General features: G+C 33.7%; 1 protein-coding gene across 1 annotated transcript in view; it reads left to right on the plus strand.

Annotated features, from left to right (window-relative positions):
* Nucleotides 1–283: 283 nt before the first annotated feature.
* KIAA0825 (KIAA0825 ortholog) overlaps nt 284–13,306 on the plus strand; it is a 58,267-nt gene continuing 45,244 nt past the window's right edge. Inside the window, exon 1 of the mRNA XM_008575760.1 lies at nt 284–421. The gene's annotated coding sequence lies outside the window, so the exon portion shown is untranslated. The remainder of the gene's footprint in view (nt 422–13,306) is intronic.

Genomic DNA, 13,306 nt, shown 5'->3' on the forward strand with positions numbered 1-13,306 from the left:
ATAAAAGGTATGTTTTAAATATGCATTTTATTAAGTGCATCTTTTATCCATGTGCCTACAATTTATGGGGTATCTTGTTAATAAGCTTTCTCAGGTATCCCATTATGGAGATGTCTTTATGTATTTCTAGCATCTCTTCTTTATGGCTCAAGACCATGCATCATAATTTAATGATAATACTGTCACTACCAGTGTAGACAACTAATGTTGTGAATGTCCCCCCCCCCCGCCCCATTGTGGCAGTGATAAAGCTTTGTTCAATTATTTTGTAGATACATTTTATATGTTTTGGAAAAAAACCTCTGCTGAAGATATTAAAGAAAGGACGGTTCTTCTACTGACAACTTGTAAGGAAATGATTTTCTACCTGCTTAGGATTAGAAGACCAGCTCATTCTTAGAGTCTTCTGAAATAAAATTAGGTAAGAAATGTTTTTCTTCATGTTTTGAATAATTTGTACTGTGCCTACTCAGTTTCCTTGAAGGCTTCTTTAATTCTATTCCTTTGGCCTGTAAGAGAATACAGCTAGCATTTTCCTTTAGGAGGATAGTGTGCCAGCCAGCTGTCAACTTTATGATGTACCTGATCTCCAATGTCAGGGGAAGCACAATTCAATTTTAAACCAAGCCTTCTGCACAATAGTGCAGCAAGGCTGCCAGATTTTCTCTTCATGTTTCTTTCTCTGAAATTCTCCATTCTACACAAACAGTATACTTTTATTTTTAAATCCTTTGTGTGAGATGAAACCACCGCTAACTGACTGTACTCGTCTTTAGTTAAAAATCAATGAATTGAATAAAGTAATCCATATTTCGGTTACCCTTTCTAATTTCTAGAAAATAAAATACCACTGCTTGTTTAACTTGTGACGTGTCTAAAAATGTTGAAAGCACTGACTATAAGGCATAACACTCAGATTCTGAAAGGGAACTGTGACAAGTTCAGTCAAAAGGGAAAAGAGGAATAATTTATAAAAGGCACTGCAGATAATGATGCCAGCCAGTTATTTTAAAATGCATCCATCTCACCTTTTAATGAATTAGATTTGTCAACAGCAAATGTTTTATGCACTACTTCTAATAAAAGTGGCATGCTAGGAATGCAGTGCTTTGAGGTTGGCTTCTTCAAAGCTTTAGAGTACCTTCAATTCAAAGATATTTTTTAAATAATAGATATTAAAATATATTTAAATAATATTAAGGTTGTGACACAAACACCAAATGACAAAATTTAGGAGTTTCAAAGCAGAGGCTGACATGTCATCACTATTTCACATAGTAAATGTTTTTTAAATTAGGAGCGTAACAGACTGATTTGGGGATTGTGTGTCAGTTTAACTTTAGATTCTCTTGTTGTTTTGGTTGGTGTCACAACCTTAATGTCAACTTCTCAAATAGGTTTCTACATTTCCTTTGGTTTGGGGTCATTAAAAAATGCATATGATAAATCTAAGAGGCATAAATAGGTCACACTAGAGTGGAATTCCTTGCTTCTCTGGAGTTGAGAGACAGCTAATAACTGCCTCATAAGTGGAAAAAGTTAGCTAAAGCATTTTCAGTAAATTTTTGTTTTTCAGGTATTTGATTCAGAAAAATGTAAACCCAATTAACAAGACATGATGTTGGTATGATTCTGTTCACACTCTATTCTTATACCTTTAATCCTAACAATTTGATCTTGTTGGCTATCACTTCTATAGATATTAAGAGTCACAGTTCACACAATTGATTTTTTTGCACTGAAAGCACAGTTTTATTTCATTTGGAGAATCTTTATTTGATGTAGTTGAGTACAGGTAAACCCTGCCTTATAAACTTCCATATGGCAGTCCTTTATATAAAGCATATTTATGGTAAAATCTTATTTTTTAAAAAGTAACACTTGTGATAGAAAGTAAAATATAAAGTAAAATCTAATGTGTTGTGCATTTTTAAAAATTTTAGTACAACACCAGACCTTAAAGGGGCAACCAGGGTTATTGCTTATCCCAATCTGCAGGGAAAGAGAGAAAGGAAAAAGAGGAAGGAGAGAATACTCCACTCACCCAAATTCTTCCTTTTTCCTTTGTTCTTATCTGTTGTGATCTCACAGAACAAGTTTGTATTGTCTATGTTGAATCTAGTTTTAATTAAGAAAAATAAATATGGTAGAATTTGTTGCACAATTGTTTTTTCATCACCTGTGTTGGAAAAATGAAAAGATAGGCAAATTATTTATTGATCTTTTCTTGCTGTCCCACTAACCAAAACCACTGCATAGCTCTCATCTTCTCCTTGGTTGAGCCACCAGATTTTACCCTTTCTGGTTTTTATCAATTTCTTCTGTGTTTTTTCAATGAGTAGTTAAATTTGATAAATTTCTTAGTTTTCACTTGGGAAGGTGCTATGAAATTTTATTTTTATTTCTTATCCTAACTTTACTCTTCCTATCCCCTGTTCCCTCCCATATAACATCATTATTGAATCACCACAATTCTGTTAAGTCATATTCTTTCTAAGTCCCAGTCCTCAGCAGCAAGAGATAATTAAGCTGCCCTGTGTGGTGGTTTGAAAATGTCTGTGAAGTATTTGGTTAAATCCTCCAAACTCATTTAAACTATAGCAGTGCTCTTCCTTGAATATATTTTTAAAATTATTGTTTTGTTTATACTAGTACTAGTTTTGATATCTATTTCATTAAAATGAAATTTTTAAAACAAAAATGACTGTTTCTAAATTCAGAGGATGCTATTTAAATAAATGAATTGCAACTCAGTATGTACCTGCAGTATAAAAAAGTTTTCTGGCACAGAAACAAAATATGCATTTTAAATATCATAGACCAAGCCAGCTACATGCAAATTCATTTAGAGCAGTTTCAGATTTATGTATTTAATAAAGCTGGGTAGTGGATCTAACTTAATGTATTTAATGTCCTCCAATGTACAGTGATGTTCTCATCACTGCCTGGAAAAGAATGATGACATTTTATTTAGTGTTTCTTCTAGATCAGTCAGTTCTATAAATGGCTTTATAATGGGATACAATATATGCTTTTAATAGTTTTCAATAGTACTAAGAGGTAACATTTGCTGAGTTCTTTCTATATGCCAGGGACTTTTCTAAGTACTATCTGTGGATTACCTAATGTAATCCTGATAACAATCTTTTAATGATATTACTATTTTACAAATGTGGTAAAGGTGTATGAGGAGAAGGTTACACAACTAGTTAGTAATGGAGGTGGATTCAAACACAGCAGTGTGACTACAAAGTTCAGACTCTGAACCCTTGCTATTCAAGATGTGATCCCCAGGCCAGCAGTATCACCATCACCTGGGGACTTGTTAGAAATGCAGAATATCAGACCTATTGAAAAAACTGCATTTAACAAGATTCCCAGGTGATCGGTATATTAAAATTTAAGAAACAGCTTTAAATCACTATACTATCACTATGCATCCTGCCTTTATATAAAGAATTAAGTATCTTTTAAAACAAATTTCTATTTTTATGTTTCATACTGAATTCCCATTTTTACATTAATTTGGGGATTCCTGTCATATTTTAAGTACATTATGATGAGATCTAATAACTAAACATAAGCAGGGATCATGGTAAACCCAAATCATTGTGAAATCAATTGTACAAAGAGCAGGAAAAAAAATAATCCCAAAACATAAACAAGTCTTTCTCTATACAGAAGCAAATAATTGTTCCAACATCTAAGACTCTTAAAATCACAGTGTAGGATACTGTTTGAGAACAGACTCAAGATAGGCTGCTTGGGTTTGAATCTCACCTATTTCTAGCTATGGAATCTCAGGAAAGTTATTTAACTCTTTTCCTCTTCTGGGAAATGAGGTCGAAAGCCATACATTACAGGATTGTGATAAGAATTAAATGAGTTAATGCATATAAAGGATTTAGAACAGGGCCTCTCATAAGTGAATAAATGTTAACTACTGTTGTTCTTACCTATGATTCCCATCTTGGAATAGAAGAGTTCACACCTTATACTTCTTGGTTATCTATTGGAAATAATTTGACAAATTTTTTTAGCAGAGCTCACCACATAAAGGGTGAGTCCATTTTTTTTGCTATTGGAGTCCGAATCACAAACTTCAGTTTTTGTATTTTCTGAAAACTCCCTGTGGCACTTTCTTTCTGCCTGTGAGTTCTGCTAAATGCCACTTGATTATGATACTTAATCACTTAAGTCCAGTGTAATCAGTTCAAAATCAAAATGAAATCTGTTAACAATATATTTCAATTTTAAGTATTATGTGCTTCTAAACTGAATAAAGATAATTAAGATGTGAGTCCTTTTGGTCAATCTCTTTCATAAGCAATACAGAAAAATTAGATGGATAAAAAATGTTTGTTTAAAGGCTGGATGCTCCAGAAACTGGTTTGTTTCCGTCTGGGTGAACATAATACTGAAATAGTCATGGTAGTTATTAGGGAAATAATGGTTTGGTGTGTAAGTACTCACCTAACAACTTTTTATACATCTAATGTATAAAATGAGAGCACATGTTTTTGGAAACTACCACTTTGAAAGCTGATTTGCCAGAGTCATTGAGATAAAAATGCTTTGTAAAAAGAATGTCGGACCAACACCAAGAGTGTTGAACTCACTAGATCTGGGATGGGGCCTAGGTGTTTGAAGTTTTAATTAGTATCTCGAGTAATTCAGCTTAAATTATTTTAGGACTACACTTTGAGAAACACTGCAGTACAGGCAAAAACATATACTGGAAAAAAAAAGCTTTTGTTGACTACCCATTTCAGCAACATTGTCCTCTTTGATAACTGTTTTTTTTCCAACTGCTGACCCCACTTTTTTTATCTTTGTCCTTTTTCCTACCCTCTGTTAGTGGTCCACAAGTCAATCCTTAATTTTCTGCTTTTCTCTTTTTCACTCTTTCTCCAAGAACCTCTCTCCTGGATTTATCAGTCATATCTTTACAGATGGTTCTACAAAATGATCACAAAGGTCTCTTTTTAACCTAAAAATCTCTGAACCAAACTACAGATGGAGAAATCAATTTAGAAGCTGTGAGCAGCATTAAAGGGGGGGAGAAAAGGAAAATGAATAGAATAGAAAATATCAGAGAAGGTGTTAAGGATGAGTAATGCTTTTTGAAGCTTTTGTTTAAGATATGTATGTACACACACACACATTTTTTTTCTTAACCTGTGGGTTATAGTCCAAAACTTTGAACAATACTGTCTGCGTCATAGTCGCCTGAGCTACAGTGTGACTTGATGAGCACTATCCTTTCTCATGTATTCCTCTTCTACATCTCGTCCATGTCTATTCTAGACATTCCATTCGTATGGCTCACTCAAAATCATCATGTCTAATACTGTATTTGCCACGCCTTCTTATCACCATTTTTCTCCTAAGTTTTAAAAATCTATTCATAAACTACCATTCTATCAGTATTAAAAATTCAGAATTTCCTTTGTAATAATTTAGCTCTTAAAACTAAGAGCTAAACTTCCCGATAGCCTCATCTCTCTACCCTGGCCTAATCTTGGGCCCTAGTCTGCAGAAAACCATATGGGCAACTATAGTAGTCACCTACTACTCAGCTAGATTCATGAAGACTAGCATGTACATGCAATGTATGGTATCTATGGCTGCCTTTATCAAGACCGTAAAAGCCTTTGACAACAAACATGCCTTACTCTGAATGATGCCCACCTCTTTATTTTATCTTTACTGTCATAATTGATCTTTATCCACACTGATTTTTATTGCTCACAGAAAGCCATACTCTGGCTTTTACCCTTGATAGTTTCTAATGACATAATCCACAAGCTTTCTGCCTTTTAACATGACTTTATAATTCTCACATTATTCTGTTTGGCTTCTCTGGTGCATTGTGTCTAAAGCCCATGTTTGATGGCTGGAATATGTAACAACTGCTTGGTTTTCTCACAGCTATAATTGTCTCCCTCACTCAGTGGCCCCAGGCTATCTATTCACATGTTCAAAAGTTATTTCAAAAGCTATCTTTTATTTTCTCATGGCCACATCCTCTTCCTGTTTATCATCACCTCCATCTGGATTAATTCACTATCCTCCTAATTTATTTGATATTCCTACATCTGTACTCTCACATCACATCAAACCATCTTAACACCTGATTTATAAATATTTGTAAAACACTAGTCATGTACTGCCTTAGTAAAAAACCTTCTATGACTCCCTGTTTTGTACAGGATAAAGTCCAAATACTTTCCTCCTGGAGAAAAAAAAGCCTTAAAATACCTGGCTATAGCATACCTTTTCATTTTTTCTCTTACTATTTTCATCCATGAATTTTCTGCTCTGGCTCTCCAAAACAGTTCCAATTTATGCTCCTAGGATTTTTTTTTTTTTTTTTTTTTTGTCTTTTGTCTTTTTCCGTGTCCGGCAACGGATCGCAACCCTCAGTGTTGCCCCCGTACCGGACCAGGGACCGGCAACGGGATCGCAACCCTCGGTGTTGCTCCCGCGCCTCGCTGAGCGGGAACCGGTCTGTATGTGGGATCCGAACCCTCGGGCGGGAGCGCCGCTGCGCTTCCCAAGCGGCGCACTATCCAGTGCGCCACCGGGCCGGCCCATATGCTCCTAAGATTTTCTCATCACTTTATTTACCAGATCTCCCAGTCGCTGGTGGTCCATGAATCTGGAGCAGGTAGCTGTGATTGGGTTTTAGGAGTGGGATCCCAGTACATAGAAAGAAACATCAGTATGGGGACCTAATTACATATTGACAATAAGCAAGTTAGTAAGACCTTAGGTTGTTCTCTTAGGAACAGGAGAGAAATAAGCAGACTAACTCATTTCCTCCTTCTCAAGTTATTTTCTGGCTGAGGCTTCTTATCTCCTCCTTTCACTAGTTGTTATGTTTCTCCAAACTGAAGAGAGCTTGATTAAATGTCTCCAATTGTGGGGCCTGTGAAGCTGTGGATTTTGGAAGATCACTGGGCTCCCACCTTTAGGAATGCCTTTATCTTCATTTTTCTTGGGGATTTTAAATGTCCATCTGCCCGTAGGGAGCTCCCTGCTACAGGACTCTTAGATCATTTGTTGCTTGTACTACTCAGTTGAGACTACAGTAGTTAAATCCTTGTAATATTTCTTGTATTTTTAAAAAATTTGTTTTTACTCCTTAGAGTATCAAAAGTAAGACATGCTCATTATAAGTTCAAAAAAAAATTATAAATAAGAGTAAAAATTCCCTTTCTCCTGCCTCTTTTTAGTTCCAGCACTCACAGATTAGCATTGCTAATAGTTTGTTGTATATCCTTTTTGATTTGGAGGGATGGTTTGTTTTTCAAAAATATTATACTGCATCATGCTATATATATAGTTTCAACCATGTCATGCCATAGAGAACTACATTATCTTTTTTTTTTTGTTTTTTCTTGGTGGCTGGCTGATACAGGGATCCAAACCCTTGACCTTGGTCTTATCAGTACCACACTGTAACCAACTGAGCTAACCTGCCAGACCCATTATCATTTTTAATAGTCCCAGATTTTTAGTTTTGAATAAAGTGTTATTTAATAGTCACATGTAAATAAACTAAAATAGGTTTAGATAGACCTATACTTTGTACTTCTAAATTCTGACATGGTCTTATATGTGAGATGCTAATGTAGTGAAGGGAACTCTTGCTTTAACATATGCTTAAGTTGGTGATAACCCATTTCTCTTTCCTAGGACCCTTCAGCAGTAATAAAGCTAAACACATATTTTTTTAAGGACAGCATGAAGGGTGTTTGCTATTAAAGTGAATGAACTCAGACACAAGCAGTTAGATCTTGGTTGATTGTGGTGGCAGAAGTATTCGATACTGACACCCCTGCTGGCAACTTGATCAGTGTCAGCCAGTTGTGCTGGGCCTATGTACTGGCCAGTGTATTGCACAACACTTTCTAGCCTTTATTCAGTCTTGCCGTAGAGTGAATATAGTTGAAAGCTCTGTTTCTACAAGGTCTTTATCATGTATAATATGGTATAAAACTACACGTACTTAGTTATTTTGTTGTTGGGTAATGCATTTTTATTTTGTAATAACCCTTTTGGCAACAGTGATAACAAAACAAAACAGCAGTGCACACTTAAAATAGTACTTGGTTTCCTGATAAAGACCATGCCCGAAAGTACTACATTTCAATACTTAGCTACAAAATGTATATTTGTGTATCAAAATGTACATGACTTTTCATTTTGATCAAGTGCCCATTCTCAATTAATCTCTCTCATTTTCAGTTTCAAGTTATCTTGTACATGCATGAAAAGTTAGACAATAGCTGTTAAGTATTGGCTCCATTAGATCTTCATCAACAATTAAATGATGCCAGTTGTATATCAGTATCGTTGGATAAATTTAGCTGAAAAAAATCATTTAATTTCAATAATGTTTCAAGTATCTCATCTAATCGTGAAATCAAAGTAATACATTTGGAAGTTCATTCTGTCAAAGCTGAAACTCTTGACATTATTTTCAGTACTATTATAAATTGACTTACAAACTACAAAATAAATGATAAAACTATTTGCTTTTGGTGATATTAAATATATTTTTGTGGAACACAACATCATAAAAATGGTTTTAATAAGTTTACAACCTGTAGAGAGAACTATGTTTGGAATACGTTGTGTTGCACACAGTAATTCATAATTACATTAAAAAATCTGCAATATTTTACAAATCCAAGTGGAAGGTGTAACTGTGAAAAAGTACAAATATATTTATGAATACACTAAGTAAACAGTCTCTAAATTTTTATGACTAGACTCAAGTTGAGTAAAATAAAAATAACTTAAGCATGTTATTAAGTGCGTAAGGCAGTATGTACTTTCCCTCTTCAGATTTTAGAAATGTTTAAGGCTTTGAAGAATTACTTTGCAAGTCAACTGAAGTGTCCTATCATGGTATTAAAGATTTTTGTAAATATGTCTTCTTAATTTTGACCATAGTTTCTTCAGAATTCATTAGAAATCTTTAATAAAGCATCCAACAAGTGGAAAGTAAATCAGTTTGGTTTATGTGAATCTTTTAGGGAATTGCGGTTATAGAAAATAAAATTTATAAGTAGGAAGACATTGAAATGTATCCCATGAAATCAAAGCGGGGATTAAACAAGTAAAATGGTGAGAGTTCAAATGGTATACAAGATTTATTTGTGAAATTCCATAATTGTGCTTTGAAATATCTAGACTTATGTGGGAGATATTTTGATGGAGCTGATTTTTTTTATTGGGTAAATTTTTATATTCTGGTTCAGAATGATGTGAAACTGAGAAAGCCTACAATTTTGCAGCATTTAAATTTAGCAAAACCATACCAGCCAGCTGCCCAAACAAAACAAAACAAAACAACCTTCATCCAATAAATCTAGCAAAACATTCAAAATAATTATAAAAATTTATTTTATGAGTTTTGTTGTCTTAAATTACTGGTCAAAGAAAGGCATTCTGATCAAAAGTCTTAAGTGTAGGAGATAAACATGTGCCTTTGCATGAAGGACTGAAACCAATGTAGGGATTGCAGATCATTAAGATAAAGTCCATGCTTTGATATCCACAAACTAAGCATATCGAAAAAAATGGAGATCTATAACATGCTGGCATGTCTTTGAAAAGGAATATTGCACTTCCTGTCCAACTTAATAAAACCAGGAGGATTTAGAAGAAAAAAAAGAGAGAGAGATGCATTCTGCATGGAGACAAAAAAAAAAGAAAAAGTACCTGTGAAAATATTTGAGCTAAAATATTTATGTATTTCATTATTAAAAAGTAAAATTGAGAATATGCTCCATCTAGCAAAATTTGCTCTGAACTTAATGTTTAGCGAGTAACTTAGGACCTGAAGGATAGTATTTTCCCAGGTAAAAATATTATAATCTATATAGGCCAGTAAGCTCAGCTGGCTAGAGCACAACCTTATAATCTCAAGGTCACAGTTTTGGATCCCCATACTGGCAAGCCACCAAAAAAAAAAAGTTGTATAATCTATACAGAAGAGTCAATTGAAGGTGTCAACAATTTTAAATTTACAAACCATAAATGCAACTTGGAAAAATATAAAAATAATGTCATATTGAAAAAAATGCATTCTTCAGAAAAATATCTGTGGATGACAGATACAACTAAGAAATTGATTAAAGTATACAGGAATGTATAAAGAATCTTCTGTTTACATATTTTAATGTTCAAACAATACAAAAATCTTTTGCTTTAAAGAGCACAGACTTTTTGAAAGAATATTATTTTTAAATACAATTTTTGAATATAATTATTGTAGAAGTCCATAAATATAATCACTTAATTGGATAGTAAATATGCATTTCAAAATTAGAATTATTTTTAGAATCCACTTTTAATCTCAAAAAAATGTCTTGGTTTGGATGATAAATTCTATGGTCCATCTGTGTATATATGCTTCATTCCCTTCTTCCCAAATTCTGTTTTCTTTTTTCTAAATGCTTGCTGGATGTTTATATCCAATTGTATTTTTTGTACTTCAAATTTATTATTCTAAAATGAACACACAACCTAACTCTCCATCGTTGGATGAATTGACAAAGAAAATGTGGCATATATACAAAATGGAATACTATTATGCCTTGAAAAAAAAATTCTTTATTTGTGACAACATGGACAAACCTGGAGGACGTTGTACTAAGTGAAATAAGCCAGGCACAAAAAGACGAATACTGGAATGTTCTCATTTACATGTGGAATCTGGAGAAATTGAACTCATAGAAGCAGACAGTAGAATGATGGTAACCAGAGGCTGAGGGGAAAGGGGGGACACGGGTAGATGTTGGTCAAAGGGTACAAATTTTCAGTTATACAGAAGGAATAATGATAAGTATTTAAGATAATGAATATGTTAGTTATCTTGAGTCAATCATTCTACACTTTATAAGTATACCATAACATCACTTTGTACCCAATAAATATATATATTTTGTCAATTAAAAAAAAATTGAAATAAAAAATTTTAAAAAGAACACACTATTTTCCCCCTACAAAGTAAACTCCTTCCTCTGATTTTTTTTCATTCTCTTAAGAGTATATCTGTAGTACCAATCAGACTTAAAGTCTTGTTATCAACACCGATTCCTCTCTCTGTTTTAAAAAGATCATTCTGGTAACAGGATAAAGAATGAGTGAGGAGGTAATGATGCAAAAAAATAGGGAAACTAGAAAGCTACTGTAATAATCCAGATGGTAGAGTTTGAACCTACACAGTTTCAAACATGGACGAACCTGGAGGACATTATCCTAAGTGAAATAAGCCAGGCACAGAAAGACAAATACTGGAATGTTCTCACTTACATGTGGAATCTAAATAAATTGAACTCATAGAAGCAGACAGTAGAATAGTGGTTACCAGAGCCCAAGGGGAAATGCGGAGCATGGGGAGTTGGTGGTCAAAGGTTATGCATGGTACACAGGGGCAATAATAGGAGGAGGTGGATGTATATGAGAGAGATGTCTCTGGGGTTGGTGAGAGAACGTTGAAATGTGGGGAAGGACTCTCACATTTCTGACATGAGTACCTATTGAATTGGAGCTGTTGACTGTCATACAGACATCAAGAGAATGAAAAAGTTTCAAAGAGAAGATAAGATTTTAAGTTTGAGATGTCTGTGGGACATCCAAGGGGTGTTCCAGCATGGAGCTGAATAGTCAGACATGAGCTCCCACACACAGGTTGTAGCAGAAGGCACGATGTGGATGAAATCATCCTTTCAGAGGACCAAGGGGAATAGAAAGAAAAAGAGTTGGTAAAGGAAAATGAGCTGTGTTCGACATTGAGCTGGAAGGGAAACAGTGGTCAAAGAGCCAATGGAATGGCCATTGGGAAAGGAAGAACCCAGGACTAGGGTCAGGTGTACCAGGTTGGAGGGAAGACTGACATTAGACAATTGTGAGATCTCATAACTTTAGGAGGAATTCAGGCCTAGCTTTAAAAGGAAATGTTACCAGATATATTTTATAGTTTGAAACTTTTAGATTTAAGTTTAATAAATTAACTTGAAAGATATAATAATCCTTAGTATAGATTTGCCCTGTAACTTTTATTCTAATATACCTCTACAAACTTATTATCATTATTCATTTTTGCTCTGAGGGTTTTTTTTTTTTATTTGGAAATTTTATATTGTGTGTACAAGGGCACACTGATTAGTATGGAGTGGACTTTTTGATATCTTGTAAAGAATATCAGTTTTATTATAATTGACACAGAACTTTTCTAGAAATCTGACTTTGAAGTCAAGTCAATCCAAAACAATTTTTTAAATCTCTTTAGATTTCATTTTTAGAAACTGTTTCTCAATGGTGTCTATGGGTAAAATTTTAACTGTTTTATATTTTGACTTATTAGCTGCTACTTTTCACAGTTACATCGAGTGTAGCTGTATCTTTAGACTTCATTTAGTAAAGTACCTAATTTAAGTAGTTTTTCTCCTGTAATCTATACCTATACAATATCTCATGTTCATTTTGATCCCTCAGCTTTGGTATATGATTTATCTCTTAGTAGATAAATGCTGGGTTCTTTCATCACAATTACAGTCATTGGTCTGATAATCCTGTGAGTCAATCTACATGAAACAAGAAGCTTATATCAAACTCCTGGCAGGTTTAGTTAAAATTAAAATTCATGCTCAACTGTAGAGATTGTCAAGTGTGGAAATAATATTTGTCCAGCTGGACAGCTTTCTTTTGTAGTTGCTAAATGAAAGTTGAGATTCTGTCTGCTCCTTGAAAGCTTCTGTGTCATGAAGGTAATTTGGACTGTTTGTGGTTTGACAGGGATTATTAAAATCAGATAAAGTGAAGGGAAGCAAGTGTGAGAAAGCAAAATTGACACTGACACTCTCTATTATTTGCAGCTTGGATCATGATGACTATGTTGATATGATAGATTCACTGTTGAGATATGTTAAGCAGCAAATAAAGTAAAAAGCAAGTATAGTGATGGATTTTTAGATTTAACATTGAAGAAATTCAATATTTACTTTCACTGATTGCTTTTTAAATAGATTTTCCAGGTCATTTTATATAAATTCGTTTTAACCACCAACAAATTATCCTTCTATTGAACTATAGAATTAAAAAGTATTCTGCAAAGTTTATACGACAGGAGGTTAATATTAGAAAAGTAGATCACATGATTAAAATTATAGAATTTTAAAATTAGTGTGTCCTTAAAGATGATTTTTATATTATTTCCTATTTTTTTCTTTTTTTTTTTTTTTTTTTTTTTTTTTTTTTTTTTTTTTTTTTTTTTTTTTTTTTAAAA

This window comes from Galeopterus variegatus, unplaced genomic scaffold (assembly GCF_000696425.1).
Source record: "Galeopterus variegatus unplaced genomic scaffold, G_variegatus-3.0.2 Scaffold1235, whole genome shotgun sequence".
NCBI classification, from domain to species: domain Eukaryota; kingdom Metazoa; phylum Chordata; class Mammalia; order Dermoptera; family Cynocephalidae; genus Galeopterus; species Galeopterus variegatus.